Below are 14,229 nucleotides of genomic sequence, written 5' to 3'. Positions count from 1 at the left end.
AATTTACTATTACTGTACTGTTACTGCTACTGTCACAGAGATCTCTGTCGGTTCCCATGTTTGGAACCACTACTGTTACTGTTATGATGGCCATCAACTAATTGTTCGGTCTATTAAGACCTACTGTACTGTTTTGCTATGGGATGCACCACATATAACTGCTATGGTTTCTAAGTGACTGATATGACTGTTTAATTACTGAAAGGGCATTCATTCTTAACCCCTTTACATAACTGTTATTCACTGGGCTTTAACTCACTGTTTATATATATATATATATATATGTAGGTGTCCAGGCACCGGACCGGAGCTAGGAACGTCGGGTTAGCTCTTGTTTTGTCAAGCCAACCTATGTGCCTCGCCTCGAGGTTCCAAGTCCATCCAAGCCACGGCTGTTTTGGGGTGTTCAGATTTACCCTTTTGTTTCTGTTTTGTAATAGTTGAACAAGACTTGACTGTACAGTTATAGTTAGAGATTTGATCCCTGACATGGATGTTTGTGTATACGTTGAATATATATATGTTTTGGTTGTCAATGTGGCATGTTTATAAAAAATCTTTTTGCATTCAGACTGTCACAGCTCATTGGACATCTTTTATTTACTGTTTTGGGTTCCGCTAGCCCCTTTACTCTGTATTACTATCATTACTGTTAAGCAGACCTTCGGTAATCACGGATTATTGGCCGGTTACGGTGCTAAACCCATAGGGACGAGTTTGGGTCGTGACAGTAATGAAAGAATTCAGCCTGAGGATCAACTACGATACAAATTCACTAAAAAATTGTCCACTAAAATTGATGAGATGTGAAAATGAAAATTTTATTTTTACAATTTGAAACATTATTTAATATATATAATTAATCAATTGTTTTGATATGTACCAAAGCATGCAAGGGCTATCTCAAGTTATAAGGACATGGATCTGGTCGAGGAAGAACCTTGATCATAGGGGTGAGCAGCGGATATACCGATCCGCCAAAACCGACCGAACCGAACCGATCCGCCACATTTTGGACGGATGCGTGATGATGAGCGAACGGTTGCGGATTGATTTTCTCCAATCCGCCAATTTGGTGGACGGATGGCGGATTTAAGATTTTTTGGCCGCAACCGAACCGCCAAACCGCCAAATCGCGAGCACCTGTAGTAATTTATAAGACTTTGTATTTTCAATTTGTTTAAATATTATGTTTGTGTTTTCAATTGAAAAAGAGTTTAAATATTCTGTTGAAAAAAAGTTTTCAACTTGAATATATTTTTGAATTGAAAAAAATAAACGTATTATTCATCTATATTTTTTAGTTTTTAAATCTAACTCTAAAAATAATAAATAAAAAATATGATATATGCTGGTTGGTTTTTGTTTTCAAAAACATATGTAGATGTAACAATATAGAGACATTCAATCTCTACTACTGCTCTGTTTATGGTTTTGGTGGTTTGAATTGTTATTATATTTTAAGAATCACAGATTGTAATACTTTATAGGGATGAATCATGCTGTGATTGTAATATGTGGATGAAGCATACAGTGATCGTGATATTCTAAAGTTTCAAACTTTCTTTCTTTGGATAAGGCATACAGTGATTGTAATACTTTTTTAAGTCATTGACTGTAATACTTTTTTTTTTCTTTTTTTTTTTAAGGAAGTGCACAAGTTGAATTATGTTGAAAATTTATAAAATTTTAAACCGCCAAACCGATTCGCATCCATCCGCCAAACCGCCAATCCGCTCAATCCACATCCGCCGGATTGGCGGACGGATGCGGATTGATTTTCTTCAATTCGCCAATCTGACGGACGGATGGCGAATTGGAGGTTTCGTGGCCGCAACCGACCCGCGCCCACTCACGTGCAAGCTCTTTAAATGTGAAGTCTGGATTGAGGTGGAGATGACAGCACCTCATGAGCATCTTTAGACTTGGAGGAGTTTCGGGGTGTATAGTGTGCCCATTTCCCTTAGTAGGATGTTCATGAAACTTTATTCCCACAATAGAATGAATTTTTATTTTATTCCCAACATAATATAAAGGAGATTTCAAAAATAAGTTAAAAAAAAAATATGTTTTCAATTTCAAATTTGATTAAAATAATAATAAAAATACAACATAAAACGAGTTTTATAAGCACACTTTTTATTTTTTTTATTAAACGTATTTACGAAATGTACATTTTTACATTTATTCTTTTTGAAAACACTAGAAAACATTCGAAATTGTACATTTTTGAAGACAATAGAAAACGTATTTACAAAATATATTTTTACACTTGAATCTTATATATATACATGAACATGCAAATATTAGACATTTTTCTAATATTTCAACTTAAGTGCATGGGCTAAAACAAATTTGAAGCACTTATCATTAGCAATTATTGTCAAGCAATTGATTGCAGATTCTCCTTTGCCAGTGGACTTTCTTCTCTCTGTTCTCTCCTGCTCTCTCTTTCTTCCCTCTCGTCTGCTGCTACACTTCTTTTATTTTGGCCTCAATAAGTGTTGGAGAAAAATGTGAGTTATTTTATAAAAATAAAAATAAAATTTGTAAAAACATATTTTGTAAACACGTTTTATAAATATTTTTTAAAAAAATGTGCTTACAAAACCCGCTTTATGTATGCAAAACATTTTTGCTAAAAAAATAAAAATATTTAAACTGAAAATAAAACATAAAAAAATTGGTAATTTATAATTTCCGTAAGAACGTGTTTTAAAAATAAATTTATATTATTATTATTATTTTAATCATTCTTAAAATCGAAAAAATGTATTTTGAAAATAAATTTTTTGGAAGCAAGTTTTTTTAAAAACGTGTTTTCAAAACTCCTATGTTGGAAATAAAGTAAAAATTCACCTTATTTTGAGAATAAAGTTTTGAAACAGCCTATTAAGGAAAATGGGCCGTGTTCGATTGGGATTGGGAAAAAGTAGCATTTAAACGGATTTTTTGATTCTGTTGATTTGGATGTAGAGAAGGGATTTGTATCCATCGGAAAAATTTAAACTTATATGGATTTTACGTTTACGTTTTTAGTTTATGAGAGGGTAATTTTTGGGAAAAATTGGGCCAAGTTTCGAGTTGGGTTTTGAGGCCCAAAACGCAGAGGACTAGATAAAAAGGCCGTACTGAACACTCCGGCCTGGAGGGCAAGGTTACTCCGGCCTTGGGGAAATAAAGTTACTTCGGCCCGAGGAGGTGAGTTTATTCCGGCTCAAGAAGAGATAGTTGCTTCGGCCCAAGGAGGAGTAAAGCTACTCCGGTCGAGAGGCAACTCGGAGTTATGCCGGTCTCAGAGTTAGTCCGGTCGCTATATGTTCTGGGAAGACCGGCTTCGAAGTTAGTCCGGTCGTGACACACTCTGGTTAAGTCAGTCAGAACTTGCTACTTGGAAGTTTGATCTAAGCACACCAAAGTTGAACAAGGGCAGCCGAAGTAATGAGTTAGAGGAGAAGACCGAGCTAAGGATAGTTCGGCCTTCTATGTGGCTCAGCATAGTCAGTGTTATTTCGGTCATGTGGAAGTTCGGCCATGAAGAAAACCATCTCACTTGGTTTAAGCAGTGGGGGAGGATGTAAAAGGATAAGCATTATCCTTAGGAGAATGAATCCTAGGAGGACTCTGCATGGAGAAATACAAGTCCTACCAGGATTGTGCCACGGGAAACTTATAAAAACTCACAAACACCACCTTGGAGGAGGTAATTGAACACATTCTTTCTGAGAACTCAGAGCTTTGTCTATTTGTCAAGCTTACTGACTTAGGCATCGGAGAGGTTTCCGGCACACACCCGCCGGCTAGCTCACGTTTGTGTTTTCAGGTGACAAAGCGACGTCATACGGAGGAGCGTGGATTTGGTCAACAGGATTATACGAGGAGAATTATTTCCTCCCCGTACAATTGGCGCCGTCTGTGGGAAGAACAGACAAGAACAAAAAAACCTCTTGACCAAGCTTCTCCTTTTTTCTCAAATCAATGGCACACATTGAAGAACCACCACAGTCCGCCGTCGACGGGCTAACACCAGACGGGGGCGCAAGGTGAGAAGGATTACCCCCTGTCCCTCCAATGGGAGATCTAGAGCCCCAGCAACATAACTCCAGGAGGAGTGGCAGGGGAAGGCGGAATAACAGCCCTCGCCATTCTCAAAGTCCTGACAGACAAAGGAGGAGGATTGATCCTCAGGCCTTGGAAGATCGCGTGAAGGAGCAAGATGAACTAATTCGAAGGATGGCGGCGGACATGGAGGCTTTGAAACACCAGATGAAGACTAAAGACGTGGCGACAGGAGAGGGGCACAAGCACAAAACGCCCCCTCGCCACTCAGAGAATCGTAGTAGGAACACTACACCCTCCCAAGGAGAGAGCAGAAGCCTCAGGACAGGCGACACTCACTCCTTATCTTCCAGAACTCGTCACTCCAGGCCTGAGAGGACGAGGTCCGAAAGATCATACACTGAAGGGAGCACGTATTGGCCTTCACACTCGCACCAAACCAGATCTAGACAGACGGACTTACCCCGATCATCCGACTTACGAACCGTGCTCGAAGAAAAAGCACGATGCAAGGAGGATGCCAGGGCAAGGGATCCACACCGAATTTCGGCCTTACAACGGTTGGCTCCTCGAACGCATGGAAGCATCGAGGTTGGAATGCCAATACCGCGACCGGCCTACGAACCAGCGGACAAGGCATTGGCAAGACTACAGACTTCGCCGTTTGTCCCAGCGATCGAAAACGCACCCCTACCATCAGGCTTCCTTCAGCCAAAATTCAATACATATGAAGGGAAGACGAACCCGTATTCACACCTAAGCCACTTTCGCCAAGTCATGGCTGTGTACAGGCGAAACGAGGCCTTAATGTGCATACTCTTCCCGTCAAGTCTTGGCGACCTAGGCTTGACTTGGTTCGAAAAGCTCCCAGAGGGCAGCATAGCCTCCTGGGCCCAACTGGCAGAAGCGTTCGTAACGAGGTTTCGGACGAATACTAAAACACCGGTGGAGATAGATCAGTTGCTCTCCATTGACATGGGTGAAAAAGAGACCCTCAGATCTTACAACAGTCGCTACTGGGAAACTTTCAACCAGATTGGAGACTGCCCTACCAATCTGGCCATTGCACAGTATAAAAGAGGCCTACCAGTAGGGAATAGACTAAGGGATTCAATTACAATGACGCCACCCCTCACCATGGAGGCCCTGATGGAGAGAGTGCATCAGCACATCAGGGTAGAAGAAGATGGCGCACGTTCCAAGGCCAAATCAAGTGCGGCCGCGGTACCAGAAAAGAAAACCTCAGCAAAGGTTAATACGGTGGACCGAAGTAACAAAAACGGGCGTGGCAGACGAGATAACGGAGAAGACCCAGACAAAAGATGGCTGAGAATCCGCACTGCCATAACCACGGTGTTCAAAAAACCAATATATCGGATTCTGAGCGAAATCAAGGATGAGCCTTTTGTCAAGTGGCCAGCCAAGCTTGGGGAAGCTCAGAAGAATTACGACGACAGATCACGGTGCACCTTCCACAAAGAAAAGGGGCACCGAACTGAGAATTGCACGCCACTAAGACAGCACTTGGAAGAATTGGCGGCAGCAGGCCACTTGGACAAATACATTAAAGGAGGAGCGCAACCGGCCCCCCAAGATCATAATGACCATCCCAACAGAATGCCAATTAACGCCCCTCCACAAGGTATCATCAATGTAATACATGGAGTTGTAGAACCCGAGCATGTATGCGAGCTGAGAGGTTCGATCAAAAAGGTTGAGCACTTCAAAGAAGTACGAAGCGCCCAACCAGCCATCAAGAAAGGAAAGACAGAGGCCACAAATGTCATGTCCTTTTCAGATAAGGACTTGGATCGAATTTACTGCCCCCATAATGATGCCCTGGTTGTCACTCTCCGAGTCAAGGATTTTGACGTCAAACGGATTCTGATTGACCAGGGTAGTTCATGTGAGATCATGTATTACGACACATTCAAGCAACTAAAGCTGCAAGACAAAGACTTAGCGCCTGCAGTTTCTCCCCTGATTGGATTCAACTCCATGCCAGAATGGCCTGTCGGCAAAATAATCCTTCCAGTCAGAGCAGGGAGTGTAACAAAACAAGTGGAGTTCTGGGTATTGAAGGTCCCCTCCACTTACAACATCATCCTGGGCAGAACATGGCTGCACGCCATGCGATCGGTAGCGTCATCATACCATCAGGTAATGAGGTTCCCTAACGACACCGGCATAATTGAAGAAGTTTATGGCGATCAGATCATGTCAAAACAATGCTTCGCCACAGCGAATGGAAGCCGAGCTGCCAAAGGACACGTTCATTCGGTGGAAGAACCAGAAAGTAATGAACTATTCGCGGACGTCGGCAAAGAGGCTAATCAGAAAGCGGTGGAGGACTTGGTGGAGGTGAAGATAGATGAGAAGAACCCGGATAAGTTCTTCTTGCTTGGCTCATCGTTATCCAGCGCTGAGAGGTTAGAGGTCTTGGAATTCTTGACCTCTAATATCGAAGTGTTTGCCTGGACGCCATACGATATGCCAGGTATTGATCCAAACTTTATCAGTCACCAACTCAATGTCCACCCATCCGCCAGACCAGTCATTCAACACATACGCAGATCGGCACTCCACCACGCCGAAATAGTGGCAGAAGAGGTAGGCAACCTGCTGGAGGCAGGAGCAATAAGAGAGGTACACTACCCAAGATGGATCTCCAACACAGTGGTAGTGCCAAAAAAGAATGGTAAATGGCGTGTCTGCGTCGACTACAAAACAGTCAACAAGGCGTGCCCGAAAGATAGCTTTCCTCTACCAAGGATAGATCAACTGGTGGACTTAACGGCAGGGCATAACCGACTTAGCTTTTTGGATGCATACAGAGGCTACCACCAGATCGCCATGCATGAACCAGACCAGGAGGTTACATCCTTTACAACACCAAGGGGGTTATATTGCTACAAGGTCATGCCCTTTGGCCTAAAGAACGCAGGGGCGACATTCCAAAGGATGGTCACCAAAATGTTTGAACCATTGTTAGGCAGAACAATGGAGGCTTACATCGACGACATGGTGGTCAAAAGCAAGGATGAGAATGACCACCTGAAAGATCTAGGCGAGATGTTCCAGATCCTGAAGAAACACAAGCTGCGCCTCAACGCATCCAAATGCGCATTCGGAGTTGGATCGGGCAAATTCTTGGGCTTCCTGGTGACCAACCGAGGTATAGAAGCAGACCCCTCCCAGATCAAAGCAATCCAGGAGTTGGAGAGACCAAACTCAGTCAAAGAAGTGCAGCATCTCACTGGTATGGCAGCTGCACTCAACCGGTTCATAAGCAGGTCGTCAGACAGACTACGACCATTCTTCCAAGCCTTAAAAACTAAGTTTGAGTGGGATGAAGAATGCGACCGAGCTTTGGAAAGCTTGAAGGAGTACATGTCTTCCCCACCACTACTTGTTACACCAGTACCTGGTGAAGAACTCTTTTTATACCTGGCAGTCTCTCAGCACGCAGTTAGCGCAGTGTTGGTTCGTGCAGAAGGAATACAACACTTGCCCATCTTTTATGTCAGCAAGACATTGTTGGGAGCCGAAACAAGGTACTTGCCCTTAGAGAAACTAGCATTAGCATTAATGATGGCATCCAGAAAGTTGGCACATTACTTTCACGCCCACACCATAGTCGTCCTCACAGCCTTTCCACTAAAAGCTCTGTTTGAAAGAGCGAACTTTAGTGGGCGAATTTTGAAGTGGGCAGTAGAATTGGGACAATTCGACGTCAAATTCCAACCTAAAACCGCAATAAAAGCCCAATCCTTGGCAGACTTCGTCGCAGAATTCACCCCTGGAAGTCATCATATCTGCCCAGTCGACCTGACTGACACAACCGAACTAGGGACGGAAGTTGACGCCGGAATAGCGCAACCCCTAGTAGAAGGTAGTCAATCAAGCACCAAGGCAGACCATGCTAAGAACAGCAAGGAAGAGACAAACAAAGGCTCACCAACAGTTCAAACAGAGGACGAAGGACAGATAGCCAACATGGACCTTGAAGAAAATACCATTCTAGACCTCACGGCATCATCTGATCCTTCCACTTGCTGGAAATTATTCGTTGGAGAGATGTGGAAGCTCTTTGTGGATGGAGCATCCAACCGACATGGCGCAGGGCTTGGCATAGTCCTCATCTCTCCAGACGGTCTGGTTATAGAGCAAGCAATCAACCTTGGCTTCCCAGCATCCAACAATGAAGCGGAGTATGAGGCGCTTATCGCAGGACTCAAGTCAGCACACTTCATGAAAGCAGCCGAACTAATGGTATACAGTGACTCTCTGCTGGTGGTAAACCAAATTTCTGGCGAATACGAAGCAAAGGACGACAGAATGGCCAAGTACCAGGAGTTAGTCAGAACAGAGATCAAGAAGTTTGATGTGGTAAGGATAGAACAAATTGGCAGGGAGGAAAACAGCCGAGCGGATGAGCTAGCAGGCCTGGCCTCAATGGCAGATACATCAATCCCTCATCCATTACTCATCGACTTCTTACCAAGACCAAGCATAGAAAACCCCGAAGCAGAAGAAGTATATTGCACTGAATTAGGCCCTTCTTGGATGGATCCCATCATCCTGTTCCTAAAAGACGGCATCCTACCAGAAGAGAAAAAAGAAGCCAACAAAATAAGGGCAAAGTCGCAGCGATTTTGGCTATCTCCATCTTTGGCATTATACAAGAAGTCATTTTCTGGGCCTTACCTCAAGTGCGTTCATCCTAGCAAAGTAGAAGCCTTCTTGTTCGAAATACATGAAGGGGTGTGTGGAAGTCATCAAGGGGGAAGGTCGCTCGCTTACAGGGCTATTTCGCAAGGATATTGGTGGCCATATATGCAAGCAGACTCAGAGAAATATGTGAAGAAGTGTGAAAAATGCCAGAAATTCGCGCACCAAATACATCAACCAGCAAGAGAACTCCTACCCTTAACTAGCCCATGGCCTTTCGCAATGTGGGGCTTGGACATAGTAGGACCACTTCCAACAGCACCCGGGGGCAGAAAATTCTTTCTCGCAGCAACAGACTACTTCACAAAGTGGGTGGAAGCAGAAGCATTGGCGTCAATCAAAGAAAAAGATGTGAAGAAGTTTGTTTGGCAGAATATTATCACTCGGTTTGGCATACCAAAAGCACTGATCTCAGACAATGGAACTCAGTTCGACGGCAGGATCTTTAGAAGCTTTTGTGAAGAATACAAGATAGAGTTCTACAATTCCACACCGGCATATCCTCAAGCAAATGGGCAGGCTGAAGCATCAAATAAAGTCGTCTTGGATGGACTAAAGAAAAGGCTAGAGAAAGCAAAAGGCAAGTGGGCGGACGAACTTCCTCATGTTTTATGGGCTTACCGCACCACACCTCGGCGATCAACTGGAGAAACACCATTCTCCTTAGCCTATGGAATGGAGGCAGTGATCCCACTAGAAGTTGGCCTCCCCACAATTCGAAGCGAAAATTTTGATCCAGACTTAAATGGAGAAGCCATAGCCTTAGAACTCAACCTTGCAGAAGAAAGAAGAGAAAGAGCGCTAGTCCACATCGCCTCATATCAACGAGAGTTAATCAGAAAATACAGCAAAAAGGTTCATCCAAGACAATTCAAGATTGGGGATTGGGTACTACGCAAAGTAATGGGAAACACCTTAATCCCAGGAGACGGCAAGTTAGGCCCAAATTGGGAAGGTCCTTATAAGGTGGTTGGATTAGCAGGCAAAGGGGCATACCACCTAGAAGACAAGGATGGCAAGGCAATCCCTAGGCCATGGAATACGGCCAATCTCAAGTTATTTTACTTTTAGCTTTTCTTTTTCAAACATGTAATTTTCTCTTCCTTCAATAAAATGAGAAATTCTTTTTGGCACAAATTACTCTTTGTAAAAGTTAGCTTTCAAGACTTAAGTATATTGCAAACATGTTATTCTAAGTTAGCTGGAAAAACTAACTTAGAGGTTGGCTGGATTAAACCAACACCCTTCCTAAGCCCAGGATAAGGATCCAGGCTGCAGGACATTTGGTCGGAATAACCAAATACTATAAGTTAGCCGGAAAAACTAACTTAGAGGTTGGCTGGAATAAACCAACACTTGTTACTCTTCAGCCAAAGTAAGTGTATGGCTGAAGAGTGGTTGGTTGGAATAAACCAACTCTTGTTACTCTTCAGCCGAAGTAAGTGTATGGTTGAAGAGTGGTTGGCTGGAATAAACCAACACTTTGTACTCCTTAGCCGAAGTAAGTGCATGACTAAGGAGTGGTTGGCTGGAATAAACCAACTCTTGTTACTCTTCAGCCGAAGTAAGTGTAAGGCTGAAGAGTGGTTGGCTGGATTGAACCAACACTATGTACTCCTCAGCCGAAGTAAGTGTAAGGCTGAAGAGTGGTTGGCTGGATTGAACCAACACTGTGTACTCCTCAGCCGAAGTAATTATTTCGGCTAAGGAGTGGTTGGCTGGTAAGTATAGTTTAAACCGCCTAAAACCGAAACAACAGTTCAAGTAAGTGAAGGCATTACAAAGTACAAGCATACATATCACAACCGGAATAAGAGTTGAAGTAAAATTTTCATTCAAAAAGAAGTCATTACAAGGCTGCTTAGTTCGGTTACAAAGAAAAGAGTAGAAAATTAAGAGAAAAGTTCATCTATTTCGGCGTCGAAGGCAGCATCGGCGTCAACCCGAAGACCGGTTTCGGGCGCAACAACATTTTCAGAAGGAAGAACGGGTTCGGCTGGAGCCACGGTTTCACTTGGTTGATCAAGAGTTAGATCTTCCACCACGGGCTCCGACCGAACTACCTGATCTGCATTCAAAACCGAAGTATCCTCAGGGGCAGAGTCTTCATCAGAATCTTCATCATCTGAGCCCTCAAGGAACTGCTGTTGCATGGCCGTGGCATATTCCATCAGGGAGTTCGGTATAAAGTAGGCTGGAGGGTTGAAAACCTCGGTCTGAGGATCATGACCGAGCTTCTCAACGGCTCCCCTCCAGCCGCACTTAAAGAACAGATCCTTGGCCGCATTGCATTGTTGGGCATAAGCATCCTCTGCCCTCTTGAAGCCTTGTTTGTCAGCTTCCTTTACCTTCTCTTTTATTTCGGCATCCTTCTTTCTTTCAAGTTTTAACAATTCGCGCAAGTACTTGTCCTTCAGAACTATGGCAGTCTTCTGTTTTTCAGCTTCGGCCGAACTAACCATTCCGGTCAGTCGGCCGACCTCACCTCGGAGTTCGGCCAGTTCCTTTCTGGCTTCTTCTAGTTCGGCCGATTTCGCCCCTGCCTCGGCCGCTGCTTGCCTAGTCACTTTCCTCAGCTCCAGTACTTTCCTGTGGGTGATTTGGTTTTTCTGAATAGCCTGACAAAGCAAACAACTTCCCTTTAACCGAAGAAAGAGTTAAAAAGAAAAAGAAACATAAACAGAAAAACAACCGAAGTCACTAACCAGAATCATGGATTTAGTAGCAGACCGGATGGACTTCAGCTCGGTGGTTAGCTGTTTTTGGTGATGTTCCATGTCTTTGGGCAGACACACGCTCTTGGCCAGGTTGATGGCCAACAGATGGTCTTTCTCAGCAACGACCGAGTCTGTGTCTAGAATGTCTCGGTCGTTGAAGGTTAGTTTCGGTGCCCAGCAGCCGATGGTTCGGTCGGAAGACTCCGGTTGGGGGCTCGGTGGTAAGCTCGGCTGAATAGGAGGTTCTTCATCAATCAAAACTCGTTCGGTTTCGGCAGTTCGGGCACGTTTGGTTCGGCGGGAAGAGGATGGCTGTTGGGAAGGGAGGGCGACAACAGCAGGCTGCGATTGACTGGGAGGCGTTACTTCGGGCCTAGTTGTTTCGGTGAGAAGGGCCCTAACTCTGCTCCTTTTCGCCATCTCTTCTTCTGCGGTTAGAGGGACAAGTCTTATCTCGGGCAAAGTTGGGTCCGGCTCCGGTGCTTCCTCGAGAAGAAAATCGGTTACCTTTGCTTTCCGTCGACCGCTGTAACGGTAGGTCGGTTCGAAATTTAGAAGCTTGGCCCAGTCTCTTTCTTTAATCCGAAATGCAGCCCGCAAGACTCCGAGGTTGGGATAGCTATACAAGGAATGGAGATGGGCGAAATCTGCAAAAAAGAGAAGTGTTAGTTCGGCTAATAGACTAAACAACCGAGATAACACACAAAGCAGAAGACCGAAGTAAAATTACCAGGCTCTCCCATTTTCCAATTTATAGGTCGGCCAGGAATTTGAGCTTGAAAATCCTCAAAGTTCCCAGAGACCCAAAAAAAATCATCGTCGTTAAGATCTTTGTCCGGAGTGTGCTTAATTATCTTCTCTCGGCGGCGGCGAATTCTAAGGTAATAGACCCACCCAGCATTCTTTGAGCCGATGGAATACTGATGGAATATTTCGGCTAGGCCAAGATTTAGTCCGGTTTGGTGGTTTAATGCGGCTATTCCCATTATGATACGATATGTATTGGTAGACAGTTGGGTGGGGCACAACCTAGTCTGTCTAAGAAATTCGCAGATTAGCGGTTGGACAGGAAACCGTAGTCCGGTTTCTATTATGGATTGAAGGGTAAAAGGGACGAAGCCTTCATTGTCCCAGGGAGTAGCATCTTTCTTGGCCAACACCAGTTGGACATCATCAGGAATCTGGTAGTCTTGCCTAAATTCGGCCATGCCACCAGGGGTTTCGACTAAATATCTATACTTACCCATTTGTTGTATAAATTACGAATAAATTATTTCGGTATAAAAATTTGGCTCAGTAGCTCGGTTGAGCACACGCAGGAGTGCCTGGGCAACCTAAGTCTGCAAGGTAGAAAACAAAGGGGTTAAGCACAGATCGATTGGACCGCGCTACAAATTATAAGCAAGATATACAAATCCTACTTCGGCTTAGTGGGCTGGTTCTACCTCGGCTCTTCAGAAGGTTTGTTAGCTCGGTTTTGAGCACTTTAGACCGGTTTAACGTCTAGGGGCAGCTTTCTGAGTTCGGTCTAAAAAACTAAGAAAGCTGGTTTAGTCCCAAGGCCTAAATCGGTTACAGTATGAGGAAAATTACTTCGGTTGAGCCCTTAGGGGCGGCTTTCTGAGTTCGGTTTAAGAACTAAGAAAGCCGGATTGGCCCCAAAATCTTAGCTCGGTTATAGACCGAAGTACCTAGTTCAGTAAGTGCAAGCTTGTTCGGGGATCCTATCTTGGCTAGAGTGGGTCAGAAGAAGCTACTGACATTCCTACAAGTTCTAGTTCGGTTATTTTCTGAATCTATCTACATACATGACATAAACAGTATCCTAGTCCGGTTGCTAGGTGATTTTGGATTTAAGACTATTTTCCTACAGAATAGTTCATACATACATGGAGTTCTGCTGGTTTCTTCATAAAAAGTACGAGAGCAAAGCAGATAAATGGAGAAAAATGTTTGCAAAAAACATACAAGGCATGGAAAGTAAAATACGAAAACATAGAGAGCAAGATGATTAGATTTTCTTACCAGAAAAGAGAGAAAGGAGACTGGAGTCGGAAACGGTGGCAGCAAGAACACAAGCTTAAGTAGGGAAGAAGAGGCACGGAAAGAAGATGAAGACAGAGAGAGAAGGTAGATGCAGGTAAATGATTCAGAAGTGGGAAAGTTATTTTGTGTAAAAGGGAGAGAGAAAAAGGCGGCAAAAAGAAGCGGGAATAGTACAAAAATTCTGAAGGACGGCGTGACAGTTGGCCACAGCTTATCAGAGCTTGCCACGTGTCACTGGAATGGGAAGCGTTACAGTCGCCGTGATTGAAGAGACGTTTTGACCGGACATAGTAATACCCGAGGTAAACTTAGCTCGGCTGGAAAGGCTAAAGGGTTTCTAGCTCGGCTGAGAAAGCGTAACAAACTCTAGCTCGGCCAGAAGGCTGGTAATCCCAATCATGTTGCACAGATGGGATTAAGGGGCAATTGAGAGGGTAATTTTTGGGAAAAATTGGGCCGAGCTTCGAGTTGGGTTTTGAGGCCCAAAACGCAGAGGACTAGGTAAAAAGGCCGTACTGAACACTCCGGCCTGGAGGGCAAGGTTACTCCGGCCTTGGGGAAATAAAGTTACTTCGGCCCGAGGAGGTGAGTTTATTCCGGCTCAAGAAGAGATAGTTGCTTCGGCCCAAGGAGGAGTAAAGCTACTCCGGTCGAGAGGCAACTCGGAGTTATGCCG

Source organism: Camellia sinensis, chromosome 2, assembly GCF_055761805.1.
Source record: "Camellia sinensis isolate YWXY chromosome 2, ASM5576180v1, whole genome shotgun sequence".
NCBI lineage: Eukaryota > Viridiplantae > Streptophyta > Magnoliopsida > Ericales > Theaceae > Camellia > Camellia sinensis.
The sequence above is the reverse complement of the archived record's forward strand: the minus strand, read 5'-3'. Positions refer to the sequence as shown.